Source organism: Pseudorasbora parva, chromosome 23 (genome assembly GCF_024679245.1).
Source record: "Pseudorasbora parva isolate DD20220531a chromosome 23, ASM2467924v1, whole genome shotgun sequence".
Lineage (NCBI taxonomy): Eukaryota > Metazoa > Chordata > Actinopteri > Cypriniformes > Gobionidae > Pseudorasbora > Pseudorasbora parva.
In genome coordinates, this window is record NC_090194.1 from 28067333 (window position 1) to 28085193 (window position 17861).

The following is a 17861-nucleotide window of genomic DNA, read 5'->3' on the forward strand; positions in this document are numbered from 1 at the left end:
CCGCCCCGTTCCTAGCCTTGTTCCCCCAAGCGGCATCCGCGCATATCGACCCCAATAACGCCGGAAAGGCGGGCCAATTCGTCCCCAGAATTAGCGGATGCCAGAGGTGGGGACTAACCGCCACCTCAACACTATGATTTTCTCCCCTAAACTGTATCGTGACTGGGACAACCGGATATTCCACCACATCCCCGTGCACACACCGCACCTTAACCATGCGGCTTGTATCCAATGCCCCAGGCTGCATCAGGCTTTGATGGATCAAGGTTTGGTTACATCCTGAATCCACCAAGGCCTGATATGTACCCCCCTTGATACTCACCGGAACTTGGTACTCTCCTGCTTGATCAGGGGTGGTCCGCTGGACGTCCGGGACCCGGATCATTGTCCCGATGTCCATCATTGGACATCGGTCCACAAAATGGTCCGGGTCGCCGCACCGCCAGCAGGCCAGCCCAGGCCTGCCCGCCGCCCCTGCGGCGGGGAGTGGGTTGGAATATGAGCGTGGAGGGGGGGTGGAACCGGAACCGTTATCCCCGCCCGACCCCAGCAGCCCCGCCCCCCTCTTGCTGGCCGCGGACGATGGCCTCGAATCGGCGCTCCTGGTCCGCCCGCAGCTCCAGCATGGACTGATGTTGTTCCTGGTGGAGGGCTGCGAGAGAGGTGATAATGTCCGCAAACGGCGTGGCGGAGGGCGTTGGTGTAGTCATGGCGGCGGCGCGGTCCTACTTCCTTCCCGGGTTTCGGCACCACTGTAACAATGTTCGATATAAGGAGGAAGGAAGAGGACACGGGGTCGGCTGGACGGTTGATGCTTGTCTCTTTATTTTCTCTATAACTCATAAACACACACTCATGTGTGAAATCTCATAAACACGATCTCTCGATCACTTCCGGGTCGGCACTTCCGGCTTCCGGTTACTCAGTCTCTGTGAAGGGGGTTTGGCATCAACCGTCCGGGCTCTCTCTCTCCTCGATCTCCGGTTCCACTGATGTTTTATCCCCTCTCCGCGCTCATTACTAGAACAAGAGACAGGTGTTATTAATCTGCTTCCAACCCACTCACGTACCGCTTGTCCCGCGGCTCTCTCTCCCGCTGCAGACCTCGCTGAACCACGCCCCCCTTGCCACACCCATATAACTATATAACAACAACAACAAACTATACAGAGAGTATGCCATATATGGAAAGTGTTCAGGAGGCATAAGGTTTTGCGAGAAAGAAAATGTATCATAATACCGTTACTCTGTGCACACTGTGACTTGGTACAAGCCGTCAGCAGCCCCTCATGCAATGTTGTCATGACATCCGATAAACAACATTCAAGTAACTTTGCCTTGTAAGAGCCACAGTTCTGGCACACTACTTAAAACATTCCTTGTAATGGATTGGACAGCTTTTGCCAAAGAATGTTTTTGCTAGTAACAATAATGTACTTTTGTACATTAAACACACCTGGAAACACCAAACACACCTGGAAGAGAAGACAATGCTGAATAAAGTTGCAGTTTTTGGTATTTTGGGACCAAAATGTATTTTCGATACTTCAAGAGATTCTAACTAGCCCACAGATGTCACATATGGACTACTTTGATTATGTTTTTATTACCTTTCTGGTCCTTCTGGAAAGGGACAGTATACTGTGCATACATTTTCAATGGGCAGAATCCCTCGGACTAAATATAAAACATCTTAAACTGTGTTCTGAAGATGAACGGAGGTCTTATGGGTGTAGAACGACATTAGGGTGAGTCATTATTCATTATTCATTTTTGGGTGAACTAGACCTTTGACCACTCTCGTCAGCCCTATAAACATCAAACAACTTAGATTTTAAAATATGCTGTTTTTTTACATCTCATTGACATAGTGACAACTTCTCTAGCGTAGCTCAACCAGGCCTCATCCACTTCTTTGTGTATTCTGTGAACGGGGACTTTAAGCTTCATAACATGCTTACTAAAGTTCAAAAATTGGAAAAGCATAATTGGACCCCTTTCACAAATGGTAGAAATCTAATCGGAGAGCAAGCTGCACTTCCATATTATACCTATACCATTATTTTGTCCTCTCACTGCATGCGGTTTCAGCAATTGATTTGCATCTTTGATATAATCTTGGTCATACAATCAGAGTTAATCACCAGCAAACACAGTAGTAGAGACAAAACAAGATCAGGGCAGGCAGCAAACTTACATAAATGAGTTCACAATATACCCCTTCACAATTCACATCACAGGAAAATTCATATGCATGTCGGGGTCAGAAAATTAATTCCATTCCATGGAATTGTGTGTTAACCAGAACTTTTTTTGTCAGTAAAAAAGTGCCTACTTGTTGCGTTGTGAACTGTGAAAAAAAAAAAAAATAATAATAATTTGCACCAGTTGTGGAGTTATATTTTTCAGAATTCCTGCAGGATCTCGTCCATTTAAAAATAGACGACATCTGTGGCTGCAAGCTATTAAAAGGGCAGACTGGGACAATGCTAAGATCAAAGAGGCTTGTGTTTGTAGAGGCTCAAAATAGGAGAATAATTTAAGTTAAAAACCATTCTCCTGGTCACACGTTCCTTTGTTCTAGTTTTCCCGTCACTCGTCTCTACTCCTCTTTCTACACCAAATGCCATCATGTTCATGTGCTCCTGTAATTATCCAACCCGATCACACATAAATGCGTATAAATAGTACGAGTGTGCAATGTCGTGGAATGTATACGCCAAAACTCATTTTGGCGTGCATATGATACGCTGTTTTTCGCGTGCATATGATACGCACTTTATGGCGTATATATGACATGCGCTTGGGTAGGTTTAGGGTGGTGGGGTGGGGGGTTCGTATGTATAATACGCCATAAAATGCGTATCATATGCACGCGAAAAACAGCGTGCCATAGACACGCCAAAATGAGTTTTGGCGTATACATTCCACGACATTGCACACTCGTACTATTTATGCGCATTTTTGTGAGAATACCCTGAATTATCTGATCCCTCCCCCTTGTTATCTGATTAGTGATTTCTCATACATGTTCCCTCTTGATATCTTCCCTTTATAAGCTCCTTGGGTTTGTCAGTCTTTGTTGGATCGTTGTATTGTCTACATCGCCTGGTTCCCTGTGATCGCTGTTGGTTTGTTTCAGGTTTGTATTCTGTTATTCTTATTATGTGTCTTTTTCCCCCTTGTGGGTTTTGTTTTGATTTTGTTTTATTTTTGTAAATAAACCTTCATTTATCTGCACTGGAGTTTCTGAAACAACCTTACACAGTTATGATAACCTTAATAATGAACACAATGTCAACGTAGTCTACCTGTGATGAAATGCCGACTGCACACATACACTTGCTTAGTCTTTGGATTCCACAACTTCCCTCGATATACTCATGCCTTATTGCTTGTAGCCATTTTGTCCTCCTTTCCGGTTCTGTGTGATTATTAGGAAGGATGTATAACTTCAATTCATAATTTCTTTGTTTATTGGCGGTACAAAAAACGACACAGCAAATCTTCGCCATGATTGTCCCGTGTATTTCAATTAGCTTCATTGCAATTTTTCCCCAACGGACTAAATTCACATCACATCGTGACGGATGTTCCCAGTCCAACCGTCTGTATACTGATTCCGCCATGTTTCTTACGACTTCGTGGTGGCGTTCATGTGCATTCAACTCATAAATACAATCTGTATGACATGACTTCAATGCCCCATAAGTAAACTCAGAGTTTAAGTCTAAACCCAGAGCTGGTTGACTCTTATTGAAACAGGCGGGTTTAGCTTAGCCTCAATGGAATAAACAAAACAAGCCATGACAATTTATAAAAGAACATAGGCTATAGACACATAATATTTAAATTTATTAGATGATTAGTTAATTGCATTTAAAAGATTTTCCTTTCAATAAAACATTTGCTATAGATTTGTAAAAGGTGTTTTTATGCATGTTTGGCCTGGGTTTTTGTTGCATTTCCATTGTTCTGACCAGCAGAGGTCGCCATGGAGATGGGTGTCAGATGGATTCTAGGCTTTCACACAATATGGCACATTTGCTTCAACTGTTTCAGTGTTTTACAAAGCCTCGGTATGACTGTCACTTGACAAAAACGCAGGAAAAACGCTCAGATATGTTCACCAGGGCAAAACAAAACTTCGCAATGAGGTAGAGTCTGAGAGCAGCTTAAATAGTCCACTGGAGAAAGTCAGTTGCAAGGGTAAACACTGGCAGGTACGTGAGGGAGATGTAGTTAGAGGGGAGAGGGATCCCTCTGGTGGCGAGTAAAAGGGACCGCAGTAGTCTCGTTTGTGAAAATTAACTTGCTAAATATAGTATAGATTAAAATAGGTAAATATAAAAGCTTGGGAAGGATATACATTTTTCTGTTTCATATATTTATTGGTATGCACACAAAGGACAATGACAGCACTTGGATAACAATAACAAACATACTTGCGTACAACTTTTTTTTTAAAAGATGAAAAAAAAAAATAAGATAAAAAAAAAATAAAAAAAAATAAATAAAATAAAAAAAATAATAATTAAATAAAATAATAATAAATAAATAAAAGGGGGGGAGGGGTGTGTTGGAGTGAAGCCTAGTTAGTCTGGAAAAATTGCATAAATGGTTGCCACTTATTGTAAAATTTGGCGAGATTCCCTTGTTTGGAGTATCTTATTTTTTCCAGTTTTAGAAAGGACATGACATCAGTGATCCAAAGTGTGTTGGACGGGGCATTTGTTGCTTTCCAGTTAAGAAGGAGATGGCGTCTCACTATCAAAGAAGTGAAAGCCAGGACCTCCAACTGCACTGATGAAAAGCGGTGGTGTTCTTGAGGAGTACCAAAAATGGCTATATGCGCAGAGATATCAATGGTCTTAAGGAGCACTTTAGACATGGTGTCGAAATAAGTTTGCCAGATATTTCCTAGAGTTGGGCAGAAGAAAAACATATGTGCAAGATTACAGGGCGAACCAGAACATTTGTCACAGACATCAACTATATTAGGGAAAATTTGTGAAAGTCGGGTTTTAGAATAGTGGCATCTGAACACCACTTTAAATTGTATTAAGGTCAAGCGGGCACAGATTGAGGCTTTGTGAATACCATTTAAAACACAGTCCCACCAGTCAACCTCAAAGGCCAAACCAAACTCTTTCTCCCATGCCTCCCTCGTCCTAGTGGTTAGATGATCATCATAGGACTGGATAATACCATACACGTTTGAAATTAAAGATCTTTGTGAACAATTCAATCGTAAAAGACTGTCCCATGTCTGCTCAGGAGGAAGTTGTGGAAAGTTAGAAAATAAAGATTTTACACAGTTCCTAATTTGAAAATACCTAAAAAGATGCGAAGGTGGGAGGCTGAACTCGTTAATCAAATCTGTAAAAGAACAAAAAACCCCGTCTTTATAAAAATCCTTAAAACATTTCAGACCCTTATCATGCCATAGAGTGAAATTAGAGTCAGTAAGTGCAGGTTTGAACGCATAGTTCCTCAACAGTGGACTTGATATGGCGGGAGTAAGAAATTTAACATGCTTCCTAAACTGAAACCATATCTTTAATGTGGAAATGACCACTGGGTTGCTGGTAAAGCCAGAGGGGTTGACTGAGGCCGCGCCAGCCAGTATCGCCATTAAAGAGGATGAAGGACATGATTGTGTTTCCAGCTGACACCAAGGTATGTTGACCAGTTCTAGCCAGAACATAGTTTTACTTATATTTGTAGCCCAATAATAAACTTTGAAATTTGGTAGAGAGAGGCCGCCGTTAAATTTACAATTCTGAAGTACTTTTAGCGTAACTCTAGGTGTCTTACCATTCCACAAAAATTGAGATATAGTTGAATCAATGCTTTTGAAAAATTTTTTAGATAAAAATATGGATATACATTTTTATTACATTGATTACATTGAAAATATTTTTTTTTTCTATAAGAAGAGTATAATTATTGGTTACCTTTATCTTTAATTATTGTTATTTTTGAAGCTGTGATAAAAATCCCATTATATCTGAGGCCATTTGCTGATATTTGGGGGGAATATTACAGAAATAGACCGTCTGGTTTAAAAAATAAATATTATAGGGTTCGTTCACCCAAAAATGTTATTTATGTCATTAATGATTCACCTTAATGTCGTTCCACATCCGTAAGACCTCTGTTCATCTTCAGAACACAGTTTAAGATATTTAGTCTGACAGCGTATCTAGGCTCACTATACTGTCCATGTCCAGAAAAGGAATAAAAAGATCATCAAATTAGTCCATATGTAACATCAGTTAGTCAAGTAGAATCTCTTGAAGCATTGAAAATACATTTTGGTCCAAAAATAGCAAAAACTACGACTTTGTAGTTCAGCATTTTGTCTTCTCTACCGCGTTTATTTTCAAACCTCAAATAAATATTCAAACGGTCATGAATCAGCGGATTAATTCATGATTCGGATCGCCAATGTCACGTGATCCAAATTATGAATCAATACGCTGATTCATGACCGTTTTAATCATAATCAGATGGTAATGCGTATCAATAGTACAAGTGTGAAATCTTGTGGAATGGATACGCCAAAAGGAGTTTTGTACGTACGTATGTATAATACGCCATAAAGTGCATATCATATGCACGCGAAAAACCGCGTACCACATGCACGCCAAAACTAATTTTGGCGTATCTATTCCACGAAATTGCACACTCATACTATTTATACGCATTTCTGTGAGATCGGGCTCGGTAATCTGTCTTCATCTGAAATAACTAGGAGAGAAATATAATTAAAATTCTAATTGTGAAGCACTGTTTTGTAAACACATTCCATGTCAAATCAACCATTCCATGTCAAATCAAACATTTCGGAAACTTCTCTAACTCAATTTTTTTATTTTGTTTATAATTTTTCTTTCTGAAGAAAGACAAAGATAAAAAGCGATGAAAGCCAAAACATTAAATGCCATGGATGTATCTTCTTTACTGAATAATCCACTATATTTTAGAGGAAGTTCAAAATGACCATTTTTTGCTGAGCACTTCTTGTGTTTTTTGCTCCAAGTTTGCATGCCTGTAACTCAAGAAGTATTAAAGATATCCTTTTATATTTATATAAATAATAAAATAATTCATTACATTTATATAGCACTTTTCTAGACACCCAAAGCGCTTTACATATAAAAGGGGGGAATCTCCTCAGCCACCACCAATGTGCAGCATCCATCTGGATGATGCGACGGCAGCCATATTGCGCCAGAACACTCACCACACACCAGCTGATTGGTGGAGAGGAGACAGAGTGATTACCTCAATCATTATATGGGGATTATTAGGAGGCCATGATGGAGAGTAGCCAATGGGCAAGTTTGTCCAGATGACGGGGTTACACTCTTTACCGAAGGACATCCTGGGATTTTTAATAAACACAGAGAGTCGGGAACTCGGTTTAACGTCTCATCCGAAAGACATTGCTCATTGACAGTATAGTGTCCCCATCACTATACTGGGGCATTAGGACACACACAGACCACAGGGTGAGACCCCCTGCTGGCCTCACTAACACCTCTACCAGCAGCTACCTAAAAGCTAAAAGCTACCCTTTAGCTATTTAACAAACATTTATGTTGGCATCTTCATTTTTAGGACCCCATATGGTACAATACCAGATATGGAGATCTTAATGTGGCTACATGAGTAAATAAGTAAATTTACCTAAAAACCAAAGGCTAAAAGCCAAATGTGGGTCACTTAGCATACCATTGATTAAAGATAAACAATAAATAATTTTGAAACTAGAAATGTATAGGGCTATCATTTTTTTCTATCAACACAATTGCATACCTGTCTGAGTGCCATAAATAATGTTTTTCCAAAGTTTGCATGCCTGTCACTAAAAACATTTTAAAGATATATCAATGATTTTAAATTCTGGTTCTTAAACTTTTCTTTATTTTCAAGATCCTATATGGGTCAAACACACACATATGTGGATCTCAATGCAGCTCCATGTTCAGCTTGTGGGTGTGTCTCAGTCAGCTCCCTGGTTCAGTAGTCAGGGCACTGATCAGGACATAAGTCAGCGGGCTGACTCCCTGATCAGTACCCTGACTACTGAACTAGGGACCTGTTTGAGACGCACCCCATGTTTTACCCATGTTCAATGGTCAAGAACCAAATGTGGTTCACTTTGCATATATCTGATACTTACTGCATTTAAAAAGGAATGTCTGAAGAATAATGTTGAAACAAAAAATGTATCTAATTTTCCTCTATCTAAACATACCTTACAAAAAGCTCTAAACCTAGGTCTCTGTAGGTCGGACACAAGCAAAAAACTGCCTCCCAACATAAGGTTCAGAATCATAGCTGTTGTGAGAAATGCTAGAGTTAACCTGCTCCATCCAGTAAAGTAAACATTTTTTTTTTCTTCAGAATACTCATACAGGAAAGAAATAGGGGAAATATGTAAAGTCTGTGATGTAACAATCGCATCTTTCCTTCCAAACAGATTATAAACATATATATATGTCATATGAGATCCCTGAAGTCACCACCCCTCCGGATATGGTAACGGTGAGATAAAGTAGATAAGAATCTTTTATTACTTAGCTTGCAAAGTCTTTATGAACTCATTCACCTCAGTCAGAGTACTTAAAAACGCAAAGCTCAGACTCGTGAAGACAGTGCAGCTTGTCTGGATACACGAAACCACAGAACATCTTGAGACTAGAATCTTGTTCATAGCGTCAAATTCCCAGCGTTTCCTCATCACTTCGACTGAGAGATCTTGAAGTGCATCTGCTTGTCATTGTGAGTAATTTAAAAAAAAATCAACACTGCCTGTAGAACGGCAAGCGACCTGTGCCTAACCCTCTCAATTTTGAGATTGAGATTAAAAGAGAGGTCAAGCTATTTTGGTATAATTGCTCTCAGAACTTGAGCTAGTGGACTAGATCCCTCTGTGTTTTAAACCTTATGTGGTTTAAACCTTCCTTTAGTGGGTTCAGGTAGTGTTCAGGTCAAATTAAGTAAAACTTGTCTTTAGAGTTTTACAAAGTGTCACGAGATGAGAGACGGTATTAAAGGGGGGGGGGGGGGTGAAACACTTTTTCAGTCAATTTCATGTCAATCTTGAGTACCTATAGCGTAGTATTGCATCCTTCATATCTCCGAAAAGTCTTTAGTTTTATTATATTTATAAAAGAAATATAGGCTGTACCGAGTCTTTTTGGAAAAAAACGAGCGGCTGGAGGCATATCGTGTGGGCGGAGCTAAAAAATGACGAGCCCGCACAAAGATAGGCTACGTCCTCAAGCGTGGAGAAGAAAATGTTACTCTAATAAACCATGGCTATCAATCAGATTCAACTAATACATATATGATCCAGAATCAGATCCGGAGGCTGAAATAAATTGAACAGGAGAAGCAACAACAGCAGGACGTCCGTCTCTGTGGTATGTACTGTATTTAGTGGCCTGTCAATTTGTGTGGGTTTACTCGTGGTTTATGATGACATGATTTGGTTTATGGACAATTGTATGTGACTAAACCTTAGCAGTAGCAAGCAAAACAGTTTTGCACGTCAGACTAGTTTAACGTTATACATAGAACAACAATGGAGTAACGCATTTGAATGAAGAAGCGCGCTTTGTGAGAGCGTCCCCTAGGTTTATGTTTGGGTGGTTTTACAATAAACAAACTGACACCTATAGTGGTCAGCTAAACAAATGTATTTAAACACACACAATAGATCGCATGCTCCATTGATAAACTAACTGTAACGTTACACGATCGTGTTGTTTACTTACGCGACGATAGCCAACAACACAGACATTTGAAGCAGTTTTACTCACCGCCTGTTTCCAAAGCAGGACCGTGAACCTTTATCGTTGGGACCGCTCCGTCAAAACACACTTCTTTGGTAACATTGTTGATTTCGGGAAGTCCTGTGACAGCAGTGAGAGTGGAGATCCACTTTTGCGACGCGACTGAAGCGTGATGTTATGACGCTTCCCGTCATTTCTGCGTTCAAATCAGTTCAAATGCTGCACTGCCTTCCCAGAATGCTATGCGGGTGCGTTAAAGTTGCTTGACGTCACCCTCACCCATAGGAATAAAGTGGAGCGCGGTGGGACAAAAGTGGATCTACAGCTTGAGAGCAATGTTTATGGGCATGCATTTGCTCTTTCGCTCTGGTCACTTGCTCACGCGCGCAGTCCGGGAGAAGAGCCCCTACAGCCCATACAAGGACATTCTGCTCTGTCGACGTCAAGCCGACCCATACTCGAAAAAAACTATCTGAAACTTGTGAGAAACCGGAAGGAGTATTTTTGCCACAGAAATACTCCATCAAACGTCCAACTTAGTTTTGTAAAAAGCTCAGTATGCATGAAACAGCATTTCACCCCCCCCCTTTAAATTACCTCACGTCTCAAAGCACATATTACAATAATAATGAACATTAACAACTTAAAGACTGATGTAGTTTAATGCCATCTCGTGACCTTTGCTTGCTCCCTGCAGTACGGTTTTATGAAGGAGGCGTGGCTTTGGATACACTCTGAAGGGGGGGTTGGATCTTATTCTTTTAAAGTAAACTTGCTATTGCTAGCATCTCTGAAAATGGCCTACTCTTTGGAAATTGCAGTAAATTACAACAGACACCTCCTCACATTGAGCACAGGAGTGCGTTTCATTTATTATTAGTAGTTGAAAATTTAGAGCAAAATGCCGCTGACACACATCCCATGTTATCACGCTGTGGTTAGGTTCGTGTGTGTGTGTAAGGAAGAAGGCGGGGTCGGCGTGACTGGGACTTGCGATTTTATTTCTCTTTCTCAAAACACAAAGTACGCACGTGGGCGTTATACTCAAACACATAAAACTCTTTCTCTCGGAGGCTTTTCAACAACAGCTCTCTCATCACTCCGCATCGACGCACAGTCCCAGTCCAACTCTCTCTCTCTCGTCTCTCTCGGCCGTGGCTTTTAAGCCGTCTCTCCACGCCAATTACTGCAATGAGACACAGGTGTTATTCATTTGCACTTGACCCACTTACGCCCCGCTCGGCTCCGCATTCTCTCTCCCTCTGCCGATCCCGCAAAACCATGCCTCCCCTGCCACACACGCATTCCAAACATTTAAAAGGACTGTGTGCAGCAGGGCAAGGGACCATGAGAATGGGCCGGTGACGAGTGCTAATGAGTGCAAGCTGCGCACCACACCGGTCTCGTCTCGCAGTCGAGTGAGGGGAGCATAAAAGGAGGAGCGAAGGCAGCGGAAGACGAGAGAGGACCAGGCCTGGATTTTATGTTATGTTTTGTTTACGTTCTGTTGTGTGTGTGCGGGCAGTTGTCCGTGAGGGGCTGCCCGCGTTTTATTGCGTGTGTGCGGGCAGTCGTCCGTGAGGGGCTGCCCGCGTTACTTTTGTTTTGTTTATTTATTTAAATTAAAGTTTGTTGAATGTTCGCCAGTTCCTGCCTCCTTCTTTCCATCAAAGAACCTCGTTACAGACTGCAATCTCTGAAAGTCATGGAGAAACACGCTAAGAACAAAGTGCTGCATTTACAATCAACAATGTATAGAACTACGCTTAACAACTAAGGTGAATTATGTAACTCACATTCACTATGCACTCCCCCCAGTATTCACCAAATCAGGAGAAGAACCAAACACCAAACAGTCAATGGGGAGGTGGGTGTATCAACCAGCCGTAACAGCTGCGCTTTAACAGAGGTCGAGGAGGTGCTAAAATCCTCAGATTGTCCAGTAGAGTAGACCGCTGGAGAGTAGCAGACCAGGAAACCGTGGTGCAAGAAACAAAAAAGCCCTGGTACCCACAGCGGCTGCCCATAAACAAGCTCCACGGATGAGCAATGAAGGTACTTCTTTGGCACAGTCCTGATGCCCAGCATCACCCATGGGAACTTTTTGGCCCAGTTCCTGTCTTTGAAGCTGGCATGCAGGGCAGCCTTCATCGATCTAAGAATATGTTCACAAGATCCGTTAGCCTGCAGGTGATATGCAGTCATGCAGTGGAGTTTCGAGTTGTGACAGTGTCTCACAGCTCAGACATGAACTGTGCGCCTCTGTCAGAGGATATGTCTGAAGGAGTGCCAAAACGGGCAACCCAGATGCCAATAAATGTCCGTGTCATTTCACTGACGTTAGTGGCACAGCCTCAAGCCAGTACCATAACCATGGTTAACAGATATGTGAAACCATGAGATCAGGGCAGAGGAACGACCAGGTGCTCTTAGTTTACATAGTCTAGATGCCTCTCTGGAACTGGGAACAACTCCAACAGGGCTTTAGTGTAGTCAACTTAGGTGTTAGCCTAGTCCATAACGTCATTCTTAAAGCCATACCAAACAAACTTTGCTGCAACAAGTCTCTGTGACGTTTTCAAACCTGCCTGGGAGAAACCATGGATGGCATCAAAAACTTGCTGCTCCATGCAGAGGGGACGACCAGTCACAGACTACCTGTGGAGATGTCACATAGGAGTGTGGTGCCGGCATCACTAAAATCCACGTCCTCAGGGGTTGCACGTCCGGATCTGTAGTCTGAGTTGCCGCCATGCTGTTGTAATCCAAACCCAGATGGACTGCTCCTGCCACACCCCGCAACAGTTTAGCCACCTTGGCCATAGGATAAGTTAGTGGCTTGTGGTCCACAAAAACAGTGAAACTGAGACCTTCAAGCAGGTAACGAAAGTGTGTGATGGCGAGGTAGAGACCCAGAAGCTCTGAGGGACTGCCCCGTCCCTAGTGACGTCCCTGTTTCCTAGGAAGGAAATGGTGGAGATTAAACTATGTTGACTAAGCCATTCAAAAGGTTTCGGAGGTGTGCCAGGTGTTGCGACTTGGACATGCTTGCTACTAGGATACACAAAATACACAAAAAGGAAAGGCAGGTCCTGCAAAACATAGTCCTTGATGCGTTGAAAAGATTAGGCAGCGTTTTTAAAGCCGAAAGGCATGCACAGGAACTTAAATGGTAAATGGACTGCATTTATATAGCGCTTGTAACAGACCCTATGGCCATCCAAAGCGCTTTACATTTTGCATCACATTCACCCATTCATACACCAACGGCGATGTCAGCCACGTAAGGCACCATCCAGCTCATCGGGAGCAGCTGGGGTTAGGTGTCTTCCTCATGGACACTTCGACACTTGGTCAGGTGGAACCTGGGGATTGAACCACCAACCTTTCGGTTTGTAGACAACCTACATGAACCACTGAGCCACTGCCGCGATATTTTAAAGAGACCAAATGGTGTGATCACTGCCATTTTGGTAATGCCCAGCAGTTGTACCGGCACCTGATGATATCCCTGGACGAGGTCCATCTTGGAAAAAAATCACCATGCCAGCCAGGTAAGCTAAAAAATCCTGTATGTTTGGGACTGGGTGTCGATCAGGTGCCATTGCCTCATTAAGCTGCTGGTAGTCGCCACAAGGGCACCAGCCACAGCCAGGTTTGGGGACAGTGTGGAGGGTTGAAGCCCACAGGGTGTCGGATTGGCACACTTTGCCCAGGCGCTCCATGTTTGCGAACTCAGCTTTTGCAAAGGCAAGCTTGGTCGAGTCAAGGCGCCGAGCGGGGGCGTAGACGGGTGTACCAGTTGTGGCGAGATGATGCTCCACACCATGCTTTATGGAAGATGCAGAAAAAGTTGGCTGAGTGAGGGCTGGGAAACTTGCAAGTAGACCGTGGAAATCATCGGAAACTGAGAGTATGCTAGACAGTCGCATAGAGTCGGCTATGCTGAGCATGCACGTATAAGATCAAAAAGTGATGGCGTCAATAAAACGGCAGTTCTTTACATCCACCAACAGTCCACACACACAAAAAATCAGCGCAGAGGAGGAGGACACACCCTTTGCTGTAACAAAGTCCCAGCCGAACTGTTGTAATCCTAAACACATTTCAACATACCTAGTTTCATATGTGCGGGTGGGGCTACCAATTGCTGCTTCTGTAGGGGGGGGGCGTGGCTGTCGGTCACCATGTCCAAATGGGATGCAGGCAGGACGCTCCTCTGTGCTCCCATGTCGCACAGAAAATGCAACCCGGAGATGCTGTTGTGGATGACACCATACCTTTAAGATAAGCTGTCAAACATTTTGAACACACGTAAATTGGAAATGCATTCCGTCTAACCAGAAACGTGAATAAAACAAATAAATGTCCATGAAATCAAAAGCGGAAGCAGTGAATACAAAACTTAAAATCTTCCTGAAGTGGCCTGTTCAGTCGTGTCAGAGGTGAAGTCACTGTCAACACAAACTTCTGTTTGATAAGTTCAGACAGGAGCCAAACCCCCCTGAAACCCTGACAGTTTCCCACTTCCATCCTGCATATACTTCTGCTGATTGGAGATGATAAAACACTGGGTAAGCCTTTTTTTTAGACTACCAGGGATGGGCAACTTTGGTCCTGGAGGGTCACTGTCCTGCAGAGTTTAGCTCCAACCATGATAAAAACTCCCCTGACTGTAGCTTCCTAGTAATGAAGACCTTGATTTGCTTGTTCAGCTGTGTTTGATAAGGGTTGGAACTAAACTTTGCAGGACAGTGGGCCTCCATGATCTAGACTAATCAAATGCAGGAACAGAGACTCTAAAGGTCACTTTACTTTTCCTGCAGAGAAAGAGGACTGCAGTATGGGGCACTGGACAGCTCTTGCTCTGACACTTGTGGTGTTTTTGGCTCTTTGTGACGGAGCCTCCGCAAATACATCAGCAGAAGACTATCAGATAGCAAATGTCAGTACCCATATGCCTTATATGTACTCTTATGTTTCTAATCTTTAAATTTAATGTTATATGAGAAATAACCTTGTGATATGATATTTACCAGTACTATGTTTAATCACTGTTAAAAAAATAAATAAAAATAAATAAATCCTGCCTCTTTATCCCCAGGCATATCTGTCACAGTTCTACAGGGTCTATGATGTAACTGTCCACAGAGCAATGTTCATTCCAGATATAGAAACTGAACTGAAGGCCATGCAGGCGTTTTTTGGACTGCAGGTCACGGGCAAGCTGGACTCAAACACTCGTGAGATGATGAAGCTGCCCCGCTGTGGAGTCCATGATGTAATCAAATACAGCCACTTTCAGGGGAGACCCAGGTGGAAGAAGAGCATTGTAACATACAGGTATGTTTAGTAACCTGTGCCTGTAATGAAGTTCGTAGATGGGAAGGAAGGAGATGGGAACCGGAGAATGTTTAACAACTTTAATTTCAAAATAAATAAACAAAACGAAAGTAAACCTCGCCCCTCACTGACGACTGCCCGCACACACACACCCATAATAAAACGCGGGCAGCCCCTCACGGACGACTGCCCGCACACACACAACAGAACAGCCACGATACGAGACCGGTGTGTCGCGCAGCTGGCACTCATTATTACTCGCCACCAGCCTGCTCTCGCGGTCCCTTGCCCTGCTTGCCACAGTGCCATACCGAGGTCATGGGTCTGATTCCCAGGGAAAATAAAAAAAACGGATCAAATGTTCAATAAGTAAATCACTTTGACTAAAAGAATCTGCCAAATGCATATGTGTGAGATGTGTAGCTCCTTAATAAAATAACAAATTAGAGAATTTTGTGATACCAATCTGATTAGACTTGCCAGATATAGATATGTTTTCCAGTTTTTTTTGTGCAAAATGCACAAGACTGTCAATGAAGGGACTGAATGTTGGCCAAAAGAAAATTAGTTTGTAGTTCTTCTCTAGTGTGACAGATTAATATCTGAGTGAAACTGCTTCTTGAACAAGAAAAAATGTAGCGTGGGTTTGGATGGTTGCGGTTTGCTATTGGTCGATCTTATGTAAGTGACAGGTTGCCCCATCCTCGCACCAGTAAACATGTCATCAGAGAAGAGCTGTTGCTGCAAGAGGGAGGGAAAGTTATTTTGATTAAAGGTTATGAATGAAAAAAAAAAATATGTGCACTGATAAATCATTTATAATAAACACTGCAATTTGTGTCATTATGACTTTAAAGTGGATACTAAACTAAATTCACATCTTTCTCTTAGAATTACTGAATACACATCACAGATGAGCCAGAGAGAAGTGGATGCCATTATTGCCAAAGCTTTCCAGCTCTACAGTGATGTTATTCCACTGGATTTCAAACAGATCTACAGTGGCACAGCTGATATCATGATTCTCTTCAAAGCTGGATGTAGGTCCTAAACACATCCCTCATTTCCAAATATATGTGATATATGTGTATAATTAAAAAAAAGATTAATTTGTAGCTCATGGAGATTTTTACCCATTTGATGGGCCTAATGGAGTTCTGGCTCATGCCAACTCACCTGATCCAGATCAGGGAGAAGACACACACTTTGATGATGATGAGACGTGGTCCCATAGTTCACAAGGTGAAGTCACAAACGACATAGAATCACATGCTTATGTGTATGTAAATTATTAACATGTTATCTTAAAAAAATCATAAATTGCTTTAGATGTAAACCTGCTTTTGGTGGCTGCTCATGAATTCGGACATGCACTGGGACTAGATCACTCCAAAGATCGTTCGGCTCTAATGTATCCAATTTACCGATACGTCAACACGAATGGCTATACACTTCCCCGTGATGACCGACTTAGGGTCCAGGCCCTGTATGGTAAAAAAAAAAAAAAATTGTTTTATATATATATATATATATATATATATATATATATATATATATATATATATATATATATATATATATATATATATATATATATATATAGTGTGTGTGTGTGTGTGTGTGTGTGTGTGTGATGGAGAACTGTACATACTGCAATATCATACTTGTAAACTTAATTATAAAACAATCAATAAATATGTTTCAGGTGTTCGAACGTCAACAGATAAACCTAAATCAAAACCAAATCCTGAACCAAGCCCACCAGAACCGTGCAAGCATGACTTAGTATTTGATGCAGCAACCAGCATTCGTGGAGAACTGTACTTCTTTAAAGATGGGTAATAATAAATGTGTAATCTGAACATATAAATGGAAATGCTGAAAACTATTTGATTTAAAAACTATGTAATATTTCATTCATTCATGTCCATCAGGTATTACTGGAAAAAGGGCTACTACAGTGGACTTTCAATTCATGAAATCAAATCTACCTGGCCATCCATTGACTCAGTTGATGCTGCTTATGAGTTCAGTGACAGAGACACTAGCTTCCTTTTCAAAGGTAAAGTCTCATTTCCCAAAGAGTCTTTAACCAATTCAACTCCATCCGCCCCTCCACTGGGTCCAACATTACATCAGCCGCAGAGCGTGTGAATAAAATGTCTTCAGTAAATGTAGTTGTGTGGTCTTTTACATACAGGTCGGAAGTACTGGGCAGTAAAAGGCAACACTACTTTGTCTGGATATCCCAAACCTATAGCCAAATTCGGGTTTCCCACAAACGTGAAAAAGATTGATGCAGCTGTGTATGTGAAATCAACCGGGCGCACTTTGTTCTTTGTTGGAAGAAAATACTGGAGGTGAAAAAAATAAAATAAAAAATACAATCAACACAACATTATAATCCTTTTTAAAAAATAACATCAAAACTAACATAATTTTGACAATGGTGTAGCTTCAATGAAAGAACAGGTCAGATGGACAGAGGGTTTCCTAAAACCATTCGACGTCATTTTTTTTGGCATTGGCTCAAAGGTGGACGCTGCTTTTGAAAATAATGGTGAGCTTAAACACAAAAATCTAAAACATTAACGATTAAATCATTCATTATTTAATGCTGTATTTATTTATTTATTTTTACTTTTTTAGGTTATCTGTATTTCTCAAATGGTCCAAGGCAAACAGAGTATATTTTTACCTCAAGACTCC